This window comes from Elaeis guineensis, chromosome 8, assembly GCF_000442705.2.
Source record: "Elaeis guineensis isolate ETL-2024a chromosome 8, EG11, whole genome shotgun sequence".
NCBI classification, from domain to species: Eukaryota; Viridiplantae; Streptophyta; class Magnoliopsida; order Arecales; family Arecaceae; genus Elaeis; species Elaeis guineensis.
This window is the reverse complement of record NC_026000.2, coordinates 135,217,416-135,231,646: the sequence shown is the minus strand read 5'-3', so window position 1 is coordinate 135,231,646 and position 14,231 is coordinate 135,217,416. Positions and strand designations below refer to the sequence as shown.

The 14,231-nt window shown below is 32.2% G+C and overlaps 1 pseudogene; it reads right to left on the bottom strand.

Annotated features, from left to right (window-relative positions):
- Positions 1–27: 27 nt before the first annotated feature.
- Positions 28–6,252, bottom strand: LOC105049365 (protein DETOXIFICATION 33-like; annotated as a pseudogene).
- Between the last annotated feature and the right edge of the window lie 7,979 nt (positions 6,253–14,231).

Sequence of the window (14,231 nt, the reverse complement as noted above, 5' to 3'; positions counted from 1 at the left end):
CATAATTCATTCATTCAGGAAAACATAAAAGGTCCCTTTTGAGTTTTTTTCTCAGCAAGACAAATAGCCAATGCTAATTCTGTCAGAGCCCAAGTCCAGATTCCTATTTGAGCATGCTAATGAGGAATTTTAGATCAATGCCTTCATGTTCTTAAACATACAATATTTTAACATGTGCTGAGAGAACAGAAATCTTACCTGATAAACATCATAGCGAATACTTGTAAACAGCAAAAAACCAATTCAAAAATATAGTGTCTACCCAAGATGGTGTAACAAAACTAAAGGCATCTTAAGAAAATACCAGAACTATGGAAGACCAAGGATTCCAAACAAATTCTCACTTGCCCAAGAATGAACATTGCAAAACAAAGTTAACTATCATGCCATGCTCATTGATCTCCGAAAGATTTTGGAGTTAGTTCAGGGAAAATTCAGTCTTCTCTCTGCCAGTGCTCGAGTAGTTTCATTTCATTACAACCCCATGCTGATTGGATGAATGTCAAGTCTTCGAACGAAACAAGCAAGATATCTTCTGCTTCTGTCATTTATTAAAAGAATATGAGAAAGACAGCTGCCACATTTACATTAGATTAAAAAGTTGTTTTTTTTTTTTTTTTGGGCAACACATTAAAAAGTGTTCAAACATTGTATGTAAACAAGGGGAAAAAAATCATATCTATCAAGTAGTAAGCCTTAGTGAAACCATTGCAAGGAAGCGAGTTTGGTGTCTCATAATATTCTTCATTTTTGGTTGATGAGTATAGTTTCATGTCAGCATCATTGAAAGCCCCTAAGTCATTTGTGAAACAATTAAGTTAGCTGTATTTATTAGAACAAGAATTTATTTGCAAGATTTGTCATGAAAAATGATACTAGATAATTTCCAATTGATAAGTTCCTGGTAATTATCTACCATTAATTGTGACTTTAATAGCTGTAGTGACTTGTAAAACATCAAGATTCAAAAGCAGCTACCTTACATTTATGTATAATTCTTGATTGTCTTATTTGTGTACCTCTGGTACATAGACTTAGTAGGTTTGGAAGAGCTTGGCCATTGCTCAGATTTCTGAACAATGATAATTTATCATTCATTTGCTCAGGCCAGATTGATTTGCAGCAATTGAAGTTTGAAGTCCATGAAGGATCTTAAATAAGATTGTTCGAAAGTTAAAACCATGTCCAGATATGCATTAAATTTGTATTTGTGTAACAAATTAATCCAAGCTACCTGAGCCCTATATTCTTCCAGCTGAGGAGACATCTACCAAGCCTTCCCATGTTGAAACTCTCTTCAATGCTAATGCTGCCTGCAAGGTTGATGCAAAATCATGTGACAGGAATACATGAGTGCATATCTCAACCAAAATCTCACCTCTTTATCCCAATCTGTCCGCCAAGTAATGACAACAAGGATAATGGTCTGCAGAAGAATACCACTAAGCACACCACCCCAAAGACCCTTGAACAAAGATCATCGAATTAGACCTTTCAAAACAGAACTAGACATATGAAGTAAGAAAAAAAAAAACAAAAGATAAGAAAAAGAAATTTTAAGACCTGCTGTCTATTTGGAAGAAAACGCAAGTAGCATGGATGGGTTAACTGTAATGGTCACAGAGAAACAGGTGATCACTGCTTACCTCTAAGCCTAAGTTTAATTTGAAACCCATTAAGGCACCACTTGATAGCCCCACCACATAATAGCAACCAAGGTTTATGTAGGCAACTCTAGTTTGCCAACCAGCTCCAATGGCTACCCCTAAATGTTCACATAAGCAACAAGGATCAGAGAGCTCATATAATCAAATGAAAGTTCAGCCCAAAGCTTTAAAAAAACTCATTATGTATAAAGTGAAACTAGAACATGAAGAGAGAGCACTATGCCTAATGAATCTACCTTCGGCTTTTGAGGACTTCACAATGAGCTATAAATGCCATTCACAAATCATCTTAAACTTGTGGAGGTGGAAAAAAGAAGCTTTTACATGAAGTAATCAAAACAGATTATAAAAAAGGTACCTGCTAAACAAATATAAGCCACCTAAACTTCATGATTCTAATCATTTTCTGCGAAAAACATCTTCTAGTATGACTTAAACTCAACCCTCATGTTGCGCTTTAATTTTGATCGAAGGAGTATAATGATGAAACTCATAACCTTAAGTAAATAACTGTCTATACAAATCAATATGTGATTCTACTTTAAGACATTATTGGTGGAGTATAATGAACTCACCTGATAGAACTGGCTGTATGCTACCGAGAAAAATCGAAGCAGACAGAAAAAGCGCAATTTTGCTCACTTTATCCATTACTAATTTATTGTCCGTAAATAGTGCTGGAAAATCCTTCCTCGTCAACAGAATTAAAATCATAAATATAGTCTGTATGGTCACTGATATCACTATCACCACCAGCATAGAGAACTTTGCAGCCTTTGGACGCCCTGCCCCCAACTCGTTAGAGACCCTCACACTACAAAATATGAAACAAAAACATGCAGTCAAGAAAATATTAAGCATGACATCAACTGCAGAAGTGATGAATAATTTAATCAAGAAAAATGAAAGAATAATATGATGCAGCTTGCAACAATTTTCCTCACTTTGTTGTTGGTGCATTAAAACATGGTTCATTCAGAAATGGAACATAAGTCAACTTCATTCTCTTGTACATCAACAATCTAACAATAAGAAATAATCAAGCCCTCCCTCCAGAAAGGGGGGTACAAGCAGGGGTTCAGGGAGGAGAAGATCTGATAAAGTACTATTAAGGGAGATAATAAAATGTATAAGTGATAAAGCATTTTTTTTGCCCCACCAACTAAGGTCAAGAGCACACCTCACAGCTGTGACAAATCCCAATGGAATCATGAAACACCATCCTTCCACATTCATGCTGTCAGCCACAGAAAAAACACAAAAAATATTTATTTTTATTAAGAAATAAATTTTGCCCAAAATTAGATGCAAATAGTAGTAGCCACATGGAAAATGAACTTGGACAATAAAATGGTCAAAAGAAAAAATTGATTGGTGGAGGCTCAATAAATTCCATCCAATCTGGAGTCTAGATTTAAATAGGCCAGGATTTCAGAACTAAGAGGAAACCATACAGTACTATAATTATTTGAACATTGTCTAACAGGAAATAAAAATATACCAAATAAGTTTTCCATAAAGCTAAAATGTAAAGGCTATATTCTAGCCTAACAACAGGGCGATCAAATTTCAAACATGAGTTATACTACAGTACAGGTCTATCATAGGAAAGAGATGTTAGGCCTACATCAGTAAATTATTCATGATAAGAACAATTTGTCTTAGGTATTTCTCATGCATCAAGAAATTCCGCAGAAAAGCAAAGCAATGGTACCTTGTCAAAAAGAACTGTTCTGCCGCCCCTATGTTTTTCTTCTCTCTCCCTCCCCTTTTCTTTTATGTGTGTGTAAAAGGGATATTCATTGTGAAGAACTTCTGGGATAACTACATACCTTTGTTTGTTGTGAAATGTCAAATATCACTAGAGTCTATGTGGACTTACATCTAGGATTCTAGGCTTCAGTCTGGATTTTGAAATCACTTTTTTATTTTGAGGGTGATTTTGAAGTCTCATTAAATTGACACAATATGTAAGGAGTTATGCCATACAAAGAGTGTTATCTCTATCGCAGAATATCATCAAAAAGTTATGTTTTACTGTAGATATAGAAGGCATGTCCATTAGAATGAAAAGATCAACCACAGAAAAAATTCATAACATCTCAAGCAGAAGATATATGAGAAGAAAACAGTAAAAAAATGAAACATTTCTCGATACTAGACGTACCAAATGGAAGCAGCATCCACAGCTATTTCAGGATTTGGTAGAAGCCCCGCTAATAAGACTAATACCATCAGAGTCCAATATTCCAAGCTGCATTTAGATCATCAAAGATGAGGTTCTGAAGAATGAAAAGGTCAAGCAAACATTTTCACAGTATTCCATGCTGCAACAATGCATACAAGTGCTCTAAGAATTTTTTCGGTTGTTGGTTCTATGCACTTACCTGCTTTTCTGCTAATGGAATGATCAAGGAAACCATTAAAGTACAAAGAAGATCACCTTCTCTTATTTATACTTCTTCCCTTATAGTTTTGAGGATATCTTGGATGACATGTGAGATCTAAAAGGATACCATTAAGAAAGAGGCTTACTCTACAAATGCAATAGTTAAGTCTCTGCTGCGTGAAAAAGGGAGCATACTCTACAAAATGTAGGAGAACTTCAAGATCCTCAAAAATAAAATTCCAAGGAAAGAGTACAGACCATAACATGACAGCTGAAGCCAAGGAAAGCCCTAAGAAATCGACCAACTCTGTGAAAGCCAACCACGAGAAACCAGTCCAAGAGTCCTTGCAGCTTCCGAGAGAACATATACCAGCTGCCCCACATCTAAAAGAAACCAGGCAAAATTGAGAGTGATCGCAGCCCCAACCAATCCCATCTCCAATTTTATGATAAAAAGCCAGCTCAAAATCACATGAATAACCAAAACAGCTGCAGAAATCCATGCCATAGCCATAACCTTGCTTTGTGCCTGAAGGAACTTTTGAATTGGGAAATCCACAGCAAAGGCAAACAGCTCTGGAATCATCCATATGGAGAATCTTCCTGCCAATTCAGCAATCTCATCGCTCTGTCCCAAGAGCTTTAATATTGGTGTGGCAAAAACGTAAGTCATGGACAGTAGCATAGCCGTTGATAAAAGAATTACCCATGATCTCTGCAGGTAGATTCCTAACATGCTCATTTTGCCTGCACCATAGGCCTGGCCACACACAGTTTCTAAGGCACTCCCCATGCCCAACTGCACACAAAATTTCAATGAGTATAGGCATACTGCAAAGTGAGAGATAATCCCACCGAAAGAATAGCACAGAAAAAGTTCCAAAAAAAAAAAGGTTGGGTCATATCATTTTAGATGAAATGAACTAAAATTTGTAGGCATGTTCTGAAGTAAAGAACTTGACAAGCAACAATGATCAAGATTAATTAATACAGATCATGCAAGAATGGAATATGAGGCATTAATAAAACTTAGGGAAGAAAATAACAAACTTCTATTACTTGGAAAAAAAAATTGATGGAAGGAAGAGTTTGTGCAAACTTCTTACTTAGTATAAAGAGGTTTTTTCCATCTGAAAAATAAGAAAAATCTCAGCATACTGAAGAATTCATATAGGATGTTACAAAGAAGTTGATTCATGCAATGTGTTAGTTTACAATGTAAAAAGAATAAGTATGCTGTAGTTGATTAATGATTACAATGGATAATTGATTAATGATTGTAAATGACTACTAGACAATCACAAACATATGACTCCAAGGAGAATAGCTCTGCAATCTTTGTTTCAAGACCTAGGATGTAGAAAACCTGGCCAAAAATTAGGTGAGGGAAAGACTTAGAATTTATATCTTTAATACCACCCTTAATAACTTTATCCGCTGCACTAGTTGGAACCAACCCTAAACACTTCTGCAATCTATAAATTTATATGGTGTAAGTTCTTGCACTTTACAAGTTATTATATGGATAAATGAAGAACAGTTACCCAAGCACATAGATGCAAACTCATAGCCTTTTCGAGGAAAAAAAAAACGAAATCGAAGGCTCAAGCAATGTGGCTACCCATTAAGCTAATATCGGTCACAAAGAAATTACCAGAGTCATAAAAACCAAAACCTCGAGTTTACAAACATGGATCTATCCAGTATTGATTTATTTTAAACATAGAATGGCACAGACTTTAAAGACTCTATCAAATTTAACTTACCACGAAAGAATGCGAAATGGTTTGGTCCAGGGACTACTAACTAAATCATCTCCATAAAAGCGAGAAGACAGAGAGGAGGGTGGGGATGGGAAAATTAAAGAGAAGTTATACCATGACACCGAAACCGATGCCGGCGATGACGAGGTTCTGGATGCCGACGGCGGCGAGCTCAATGGTGCCTATGTGGCCGACCAGTGTCTGCGTCACCGACCCCAGCGAGAACTGGAACACCGACGTTAGGATCGCCGGCCCGGCGATGTACCACAACAACTTCATCTCCCGCCACGTGTCCTCCCACCACGACCACCTTCCCTCTTCTTTCTCCTCCTCCCCCTCGTTCCTCTTCCTCGTGAGCAGAGGCAAAGAAGAATCCGCCGCCGGCGCGGCCATTCGTTTTCGTCGGCGGTGGTGCAACTCCGAAGACGCGCTCACCAGAGCCTCTTCTTGCTCTTCCCAAGAAAGAATGAGAATAAGATAAATGCAAGGGACGTCACGGTGCGTGGGGCCACTGTGATCTTTGGTGTCAATTTGGTTCTGACGTGTGGACCGTTGCAGGAATAAGATTACGCGTTAACGGCCGCCGAGATGGGCGGCGCCGGGAATCCCTGCGGTCTGCAGGACTGCTGAAAGAAAAACAAAGGGGACAGTTCCTGTGGATCCATTTGGCTGGGATAATCTGATATGGAAAAATAATTTCTACATCAGATTATCAGAATGAGAAAGAGAAAGGTGGTAAGAAAAAAAAAAAAATGATGGGTCTTACATTTATTTTTTGAAAAGAAAAAATAAAATAAATATTATAAAAAATTAATATTTAATAATTTTTTTAAAAATAAAAATTTATATTTATCGATGCTGGTTAATTTCTCTCAAGATTTTCCAAATAGTTCAATCCCTTCTTCTTTTTCAGAAAAATTGACACCATACTATCTCTCGATCCAATATCCAATCTTAATTCTCTTCATCATTATTTGATTTGAGAATTTTTCATCAAAAAAATATATTTTTTTTTTCTTCCGTCCGAAGTCTGCTGCAAATCCGCAAGTATTTATCTAATCTTATTTTTTGTGTTTGTTATTAGATTCTTTATAGTATTATAATTATGTTAGGAATTTTATAATTTTGAAAATTTTCCATTAAGATGTGGGGATTTTTTATTAGGAGGTCCTTTATTTTTTTTGAAGATTTTTTCGGTCTCATTCTCTACTTATTTGATATGTAATCCTTTTTTTTTTGTTAAATATTATGTTTTTTTTTTGCTATTAATTAGATTGCAAGATTTTTTATCTTCTTAAATTTATAGAAAGTTGGAGCAACGACAGGGGGACTATAAAGCTGGCAATAGATAGATTTATTAACAAATCGGTGATGGGAAAAGGATGGGCGGCTATGTTCCTGCGATACAGCTAAATGAGAAAGGTGGCATCATTAGAAATTTGGTAGGCTATACATTTGGAAAGGATTGTCCGAGGAAAGAATTTTTATTTTTAATTAGGATAAGACAACAGGTGGCCATGCGATCATCCCTTGCAACAAAAAAATAGACTATCAGTCATAAAAAATGGACCATCTCCATAAGATTCCTCTATAGACATCTTACTATTTACCATGCTGGGCTCAATGCACCAGATTTGACTCCCATATTGGCTGTCATTTCCAAGCTTTGGCAACTTAGAACATTGCCCCCAAAATAGGGCTCTCCCTGATACGAACATTACCTTCAAGCAAGCCATTTGATAGGAATTCACAAAACGGTCAACCATAGATGGGCCGGTTTGGCAAGTTACTTGATGAGAAATTCTTTGTGCACCACTCATAATATAAAAAATCTAGCCATCGTATTTCAATACGTATTTAATATTGCAGTTCTATTTTTTCGTTTAAAATTTTAATTGACGAAAATATCTTTCTTAAAAATTATAATATCTTTTATAGAATTATGATACTTCTTCATAAAAATTATAACACTCCTTCATAAAAAAATTATGATATTTTTTTCTTCCAAAAAAAATTATGACACCATCTATAGAAAATCATAATTTTAATACAAGATGTCACAATATCAGCATAGGATGTCATAATTTTTATGAAGAAGTGTCATATTTTTTTGAAAAAGATGTTATAATTTTTAAAATAAATATTTTATCATCCAAAATTTTAAAAAAAAATAAAATTATAAATATTAAATATATATTAAAAAATAATAACTAGATCCAATATGATATTTCATGTCAACTTTCTGCTCCACAGGCGGTGGATAAAAAATTTCTGTGTACTTGATTTGTAGGGAGGTTGAAGTGTCCTACGTATATTTATTTGTTTTTCTTAATGGAGAGGGCGCATATGTTTGATAGCTGGATAGAGTTTGTACTGTGTATCTGGAAGTTTGGCCGCAAATTTGGGATTAGATCAAATCTAGGAATTATTAAAAACAGCTTATAAGACAAATTAGCTATAATTTATGGGGATGGTAGTGGCCTTTATCATTTAATGAAAATATCTGCCAAAAAGATAGCAAAAGTATGGGCAAAAATATATTTTTGGATCAATTGATGAATGATTTAAATGGCTAAGATAACATAATCATTGTCGACATATTTGAATATGATGATATTATCCTTTTTGTGTATTACATTGTTGCTATATTTGTTTTTATCATGATTATATTTTATTTAGGCATAAATTGTGTGAACTATTTACATACTTTTATAGTTCCATTTTTTTTTATATACGATGCATTATAAATTTTTTATGTGATAATAAATATATACAAATACAGCTCGACCTCTTTTGAATAAAAAAATAAGAAAATGAGTCTATGCTACAATTCTGGCAATTTATATGACTACGAGGAGCTCTCTAAGATTGAAGGATTAAGTAATGACTATAATAAAAATGACTACTAGCGGTATTTTTAAGTGCTGCTATAAATTACAAAAATATCGTAAATATTTTTATTGTATTTTTATGATATTTTTTTATATGCTATCTTAAGAGGGTAATGTTGATAATTAATTATTGATATTTTTAAAAAAATATTGATAAAATTTTTATTTTCGTAGCATTCATATTAAAAATATCTTTAAAATTTTAATGTCGATATTTTTTATATGTCGATAATCAAAAACAAACTATATATATTAGAATTAGAATAAAAAAAAGATTCAAATCAATGATCTCTTATTTGAATAGCAAACTCTTAACGCCACACTACACGTATATATTAATATATAAAAATAATTTATTTAACTTATTAATATTTATTTATATATTAAATAAGTAATACCAATAATATATATATATATATAATAATATATTTATGAGATCGATATAACTAAATCAACCTCTATATAAAAATTAATTATTTAAGATTTAGTAGTAATTTTATAAAATTTATAAATTATGATATTATTTATCAATATATTAGTTAAATACCATAATAGTAGCTCTAATTTTGGCATTTCAAGTTATATGCCATAAAATAAATACTATTAAAAAATAGTATTTATAATAAAGTACTACTAATAAAAAATAATTATTAAGGATAGTGGCATTTTCATCAAAATGCGATAAAAAAAATTAGCAATATATAATAAAAAATCACAAGTAATTTGCCATCAAAAATTATCTTAATTATAGTAGATGGGGATAGATTTACTGTTGGAAGGAAGATTATCAAGGACAACAATGAGGTTGAGTCCTTCTCAATTCTCGAGAATATGAGGAGGGAATACATCCTTTTCATGCTTGTTCCAGATTTTGATGTAATGAAGAATGTTATGAGAGGGCATATAAGGATAGTCATATGCTTGTTCCAGTCTTTTGTTAAATGTCATGGTGTGTATCTATCTCTTTTTTGGTATTTATATTTGATATTATCATTAATTATATTATGAACTATGTTATGAACTGTGTTGCTTCTATCATCTCATTTCTATGTTGCATCTCACTTATATTTAGCTGATGTTATCTATGAACTTATATTTTCTACTTGTAATTATGTTATCATCATGTTGGGTTGCCCTAGCTTAGGCTGCGTATTTTGGGATTTTTAGGTTTTTGGGCTGTATGTTGATTGTAAGAGTTCCCATTATTGATAACTATTTCAATTAATGAAGTTGCCTTTTTTACCAAAAAAATAATGTTGATAGGCATGAAAAATATTATGAACTATGATTATGAACTATATTGATAGGCATTCAATAAAAAGTTTTGCAAAAAAATCAAGATATAGATGGCATTATGCAAAGGGCCATGTTATATAAAAATTGATTGGAGATGATAATGCTATCATGATATTAAAAAATTATTTTGTATTGATGGATATATTTATAAATTTAACTATATTCTTATATATATTTATCTCCAACCCAATGTAGTAATCTTTTTTCAGTATTATTTTTTGGATGATTTTTTTACCAATCAAATATAGTAATAATTATTTTTCTCTGTAATTATTTTTTTAAATAAATAATTTTCAAAAATTATCAGATTATCTCATAATTTGATATATCCCAATCAAATGGATCCTAAAGATAAAATACATCGAAGTGCACAAGATACCTGAAAAAAGGTGCCCAAGCCCTTCCAATTTTTCTAATGGGAAAAGGGGGAAAAGAGAGTTTTTATGAAGTTGTGTATTGCTACTTTTGTGCCTATGAAAATGAAAAAAATTTATACATATTTTTGTGTTAATTCAAATGTACAATGAAAGGCTCCAATTTATAGATAGAGCCTCTACTACAAAAGGAGTACAAGGCCTCTGACACTAAAGAAAATATAGGATTTTCTGTACATAATTGTGCAGAAAATCAATCAACCAAAATTAGAAAATACAAAATTTTCTATACATAATTGTATATAAAATTAATCACAAAACTTTTCCTAATTTACACAAAATGAATCTAGACCAATATACAAGATATACATACATACATACATACATACATACATACATATATATATATATATATATATATATATATATAATATATATATATATATATTAACAAATGAATCTAGACTAATATATAAGATATACACATTAACATGCCCTCTCACTTAAGAGGATATAGTTTGTGCACCAAATTGAGAAAACATCTAGGAGAATGAGTTTTGATAAAGATATCGATGGGTTTTTTTTGAGAAGCAATGTATAGAAAATGAACCATTTCATTGAGAATATATTGACGAATGAAGTGACAATCGATCTCGATATATTTAGTCTATTTATGAAATATATTATTATGAGCAATCTGCATGGCACTCTGATTATCACAATAGAGTGTAGTAGCCGTAGAATGAAAAACTTACTACAACAAAATAGGTTATTAGCGATGAAATCTTTTTATCACTAATAATCTATTTTCGTCGCTAATAGTTATTAGCGATAAAATTTTTATCGCTAATATTTCATCGTAAATAATCACATCGTTGATAATATTTTATAATGAAAAAAAAATTTCATCATGAATAATTGATTATTTGTGATGAAAAATTTTCATTGTTAAAAATTTTATTTTTTTGAAAATCATTTACAATAAAAAATTTTAGTCGTAAAAAAGAATATTTACGATGAAATTTAACGTTGTTAATAGATTAATAGTGATGAAAATATTTTCATCACTATTAATTTAATTAAAAATTTTTATAAAAATTAATTTTTTAAAAATTTTTAGCGATGAAAAAATTTGTCGCAAATACGATTTTTTGCAATAAAATTTTTTTATCACTATTAATTAATCAAATTTATAAAAATATTAGTGACATAAATTTTTCATCATAAATATAGTTATTAGTGATAAAAATATTTTTATTACTATTAATTTAATAATAATTTTTTTAAAAAATCAAATTTAAATAATATTAGCGACATAAAGCTTACATCGTAAATACAGTAATTTTTATGTAAATTTTTATCGCTAATAAATATCAATTATTTACAATAAAAATATGTTCATCGTTATTAATTTTATATATAATTTTAATATTTTTAAATTTATTAAAAATTTTATTTACGATCAATTTTTCATCGTAGTAAAATATTTTTGACCATCAATATTTTATCAAAAATAATTTTATCGTTAATAATTTACACATATTTTTTTAAAAAATAATTTATGAATATATATTTTTAATTTATATTTATAATATTTTTTATAAATTAAAAATAAAAATAAAAATAAAAAATTTACATAATAAATCTATAAATAAATTTAATTATTTTATTATATTAAATTAAAATTATAAAAGTTTGAAATAAAAATAAAAAATTATATAAAGAGATCGTCAAGTGTCGGCATTTGCAGAAGAAGAACGAGCTAGAGAAAGAGAGCACTCGAAAGAGCTCAAACCGACTTACTGCTACGTCATCAGCTGTATCATCCACTCCATCTACGCCATCTGCTCCATCATCTGGATTTGAAGCCGTTGATACTCATCGACGTATGTAGCCAACTCATGAGCTCGCTGTCGATCCTCAGTAGTCTGACTCTGCATCTCCATCAGTCGAGAATCGTAGGCAATATGGATGTCAGCCCTAGACGATGTGAGGATGAGGGAGCAATGATCGCATACCCTAAATTCCTAACATAACAGGATCTCGTACCAAGCATCTAATCATAGATCTCATCATCTGTGGGTGTGGTCGAGCCCTCAAGTGTAGGCTGGGATCTCATGTCTGTCATACGGTCTTGAAAATTAAAGTTATAGTTATTTTAATTTTGTAATAAAAATTTGACTGTGAATGAAAAAATAATTGAAAAAACTTATAAAGAACTCCTGGCTCTCCATCGTCCACTCCTTGACCGTCGCTGGTGGGTCCACTAGTAGATATCGATCCTACCAAGAAGCTCGTCACTCTCAGCATCTCTCTACAATTTAAAATAATTAATTAAAATTTTTTAAATAGCTAGAGAATTATATACTAATTAAAAATTACTTACCAACTGCTCCAAGTGACGAGTGAACAACCTCAAATCCCCATAATATGGTACTATCTCATCTGATTCGCAGCATTCAGGACATATCTTCTCTGTACAGTTACCAGTCAAATTAGTAAATAATAAATTTAATTTAAGAATAAATAATTCAAATATTAAATTTTATAAAAAAAAGAAGTTTGGATGTGTAACCTGATATGTCGGATCCTCGTAATGCTGGCATATGACAGTCCAATCATCCATATTGAAGCTGTCATAGGGCCACTGTCGTGCTGCCTCCTCCCCATAATCCTGCATCATATAGTACCAATGCTGATGGATGCGGTGACGATAATTCTTGAAATGCAAAGATAAATAAGCGTTCACAGCTTGCTGCACACGATCCTCCTCAAAATCAATAATATCAAAAACATCCTACTAATAACAAATATTAGAAGAAGACCATACTAATTAAATATTTATAGTATAATTTATTTTACCTATAAGTGGATGTAGAAAAATTTTTTTTGAGTTGGTATAACGTGACGCCAATCGAAAAGCATCACGGGGGCATAGCTACGGCATATAATGCCCAGCTCGGTCTGTCACGGCTCACACTATCCCCTAATGAGCCTAGTGTAGTCGATGGTATCTCGATATGGAGATGCTGTCCCAGATGCTCACATCTCCAATGCTCTAGAACGAGATTCTTCGATGGACCTCGTCCTTGCCTCACTATCGGTGGAGACTGATCTGAAATAATAATAAATAAATCATTAATATAATAGCTATCTAAATAAAAAAAATAAATTTTATTATATAAAAAAATAATAATACCACTCGGATCTGCCTCATTCGAACCCGTCTCACTGGGACTTGCCAGTGCAGGACCCTTTGATGATGGAACTGGTGCGGCAGTAGAAATCGGTGAAGGCGCATCAGCCTTCGAGGTAGATAGTGAACGCGAATGTTGTCGTTTGTCTCCTAGTGCCATACCTGTAATTCTTGATATATAAATGAATATAATATTAAATAATAATAATAAAAACTATAAGTAGTTAAGTATGTAATGAATATAAAATAAATTTATTCAATAAATATAAAATAAACTATAAGCAGTTGAGCATGCAAAATAATATCAACGTAAAATAATAATACGAAACCTAATCCCGAGGACTTGATGGTTTTTTATTTTTTTCTAAAATATTTTTTACCTAAATTTTATTTTATAATTTTTTATTTTTTTAAATATTTTTACCTAAAAATATTTTTTTTCTAAATAATTTTTTTTCTAAACGAGCTTCAAACTCGACCTTTCATAGCCCCTACTCCCACGATGTCGGCCCCGTCACACACCCTGTGTCGCCCGGACTCGACCCCTGTAACCCTCGCTCCCACAGCACCGGCATTGGTGCCATCACACACTCTGCACCACCCGGACTCGGCCTACCACAGCCTCCGCTCCCACGGTGTCGGCACTGTCACAGAC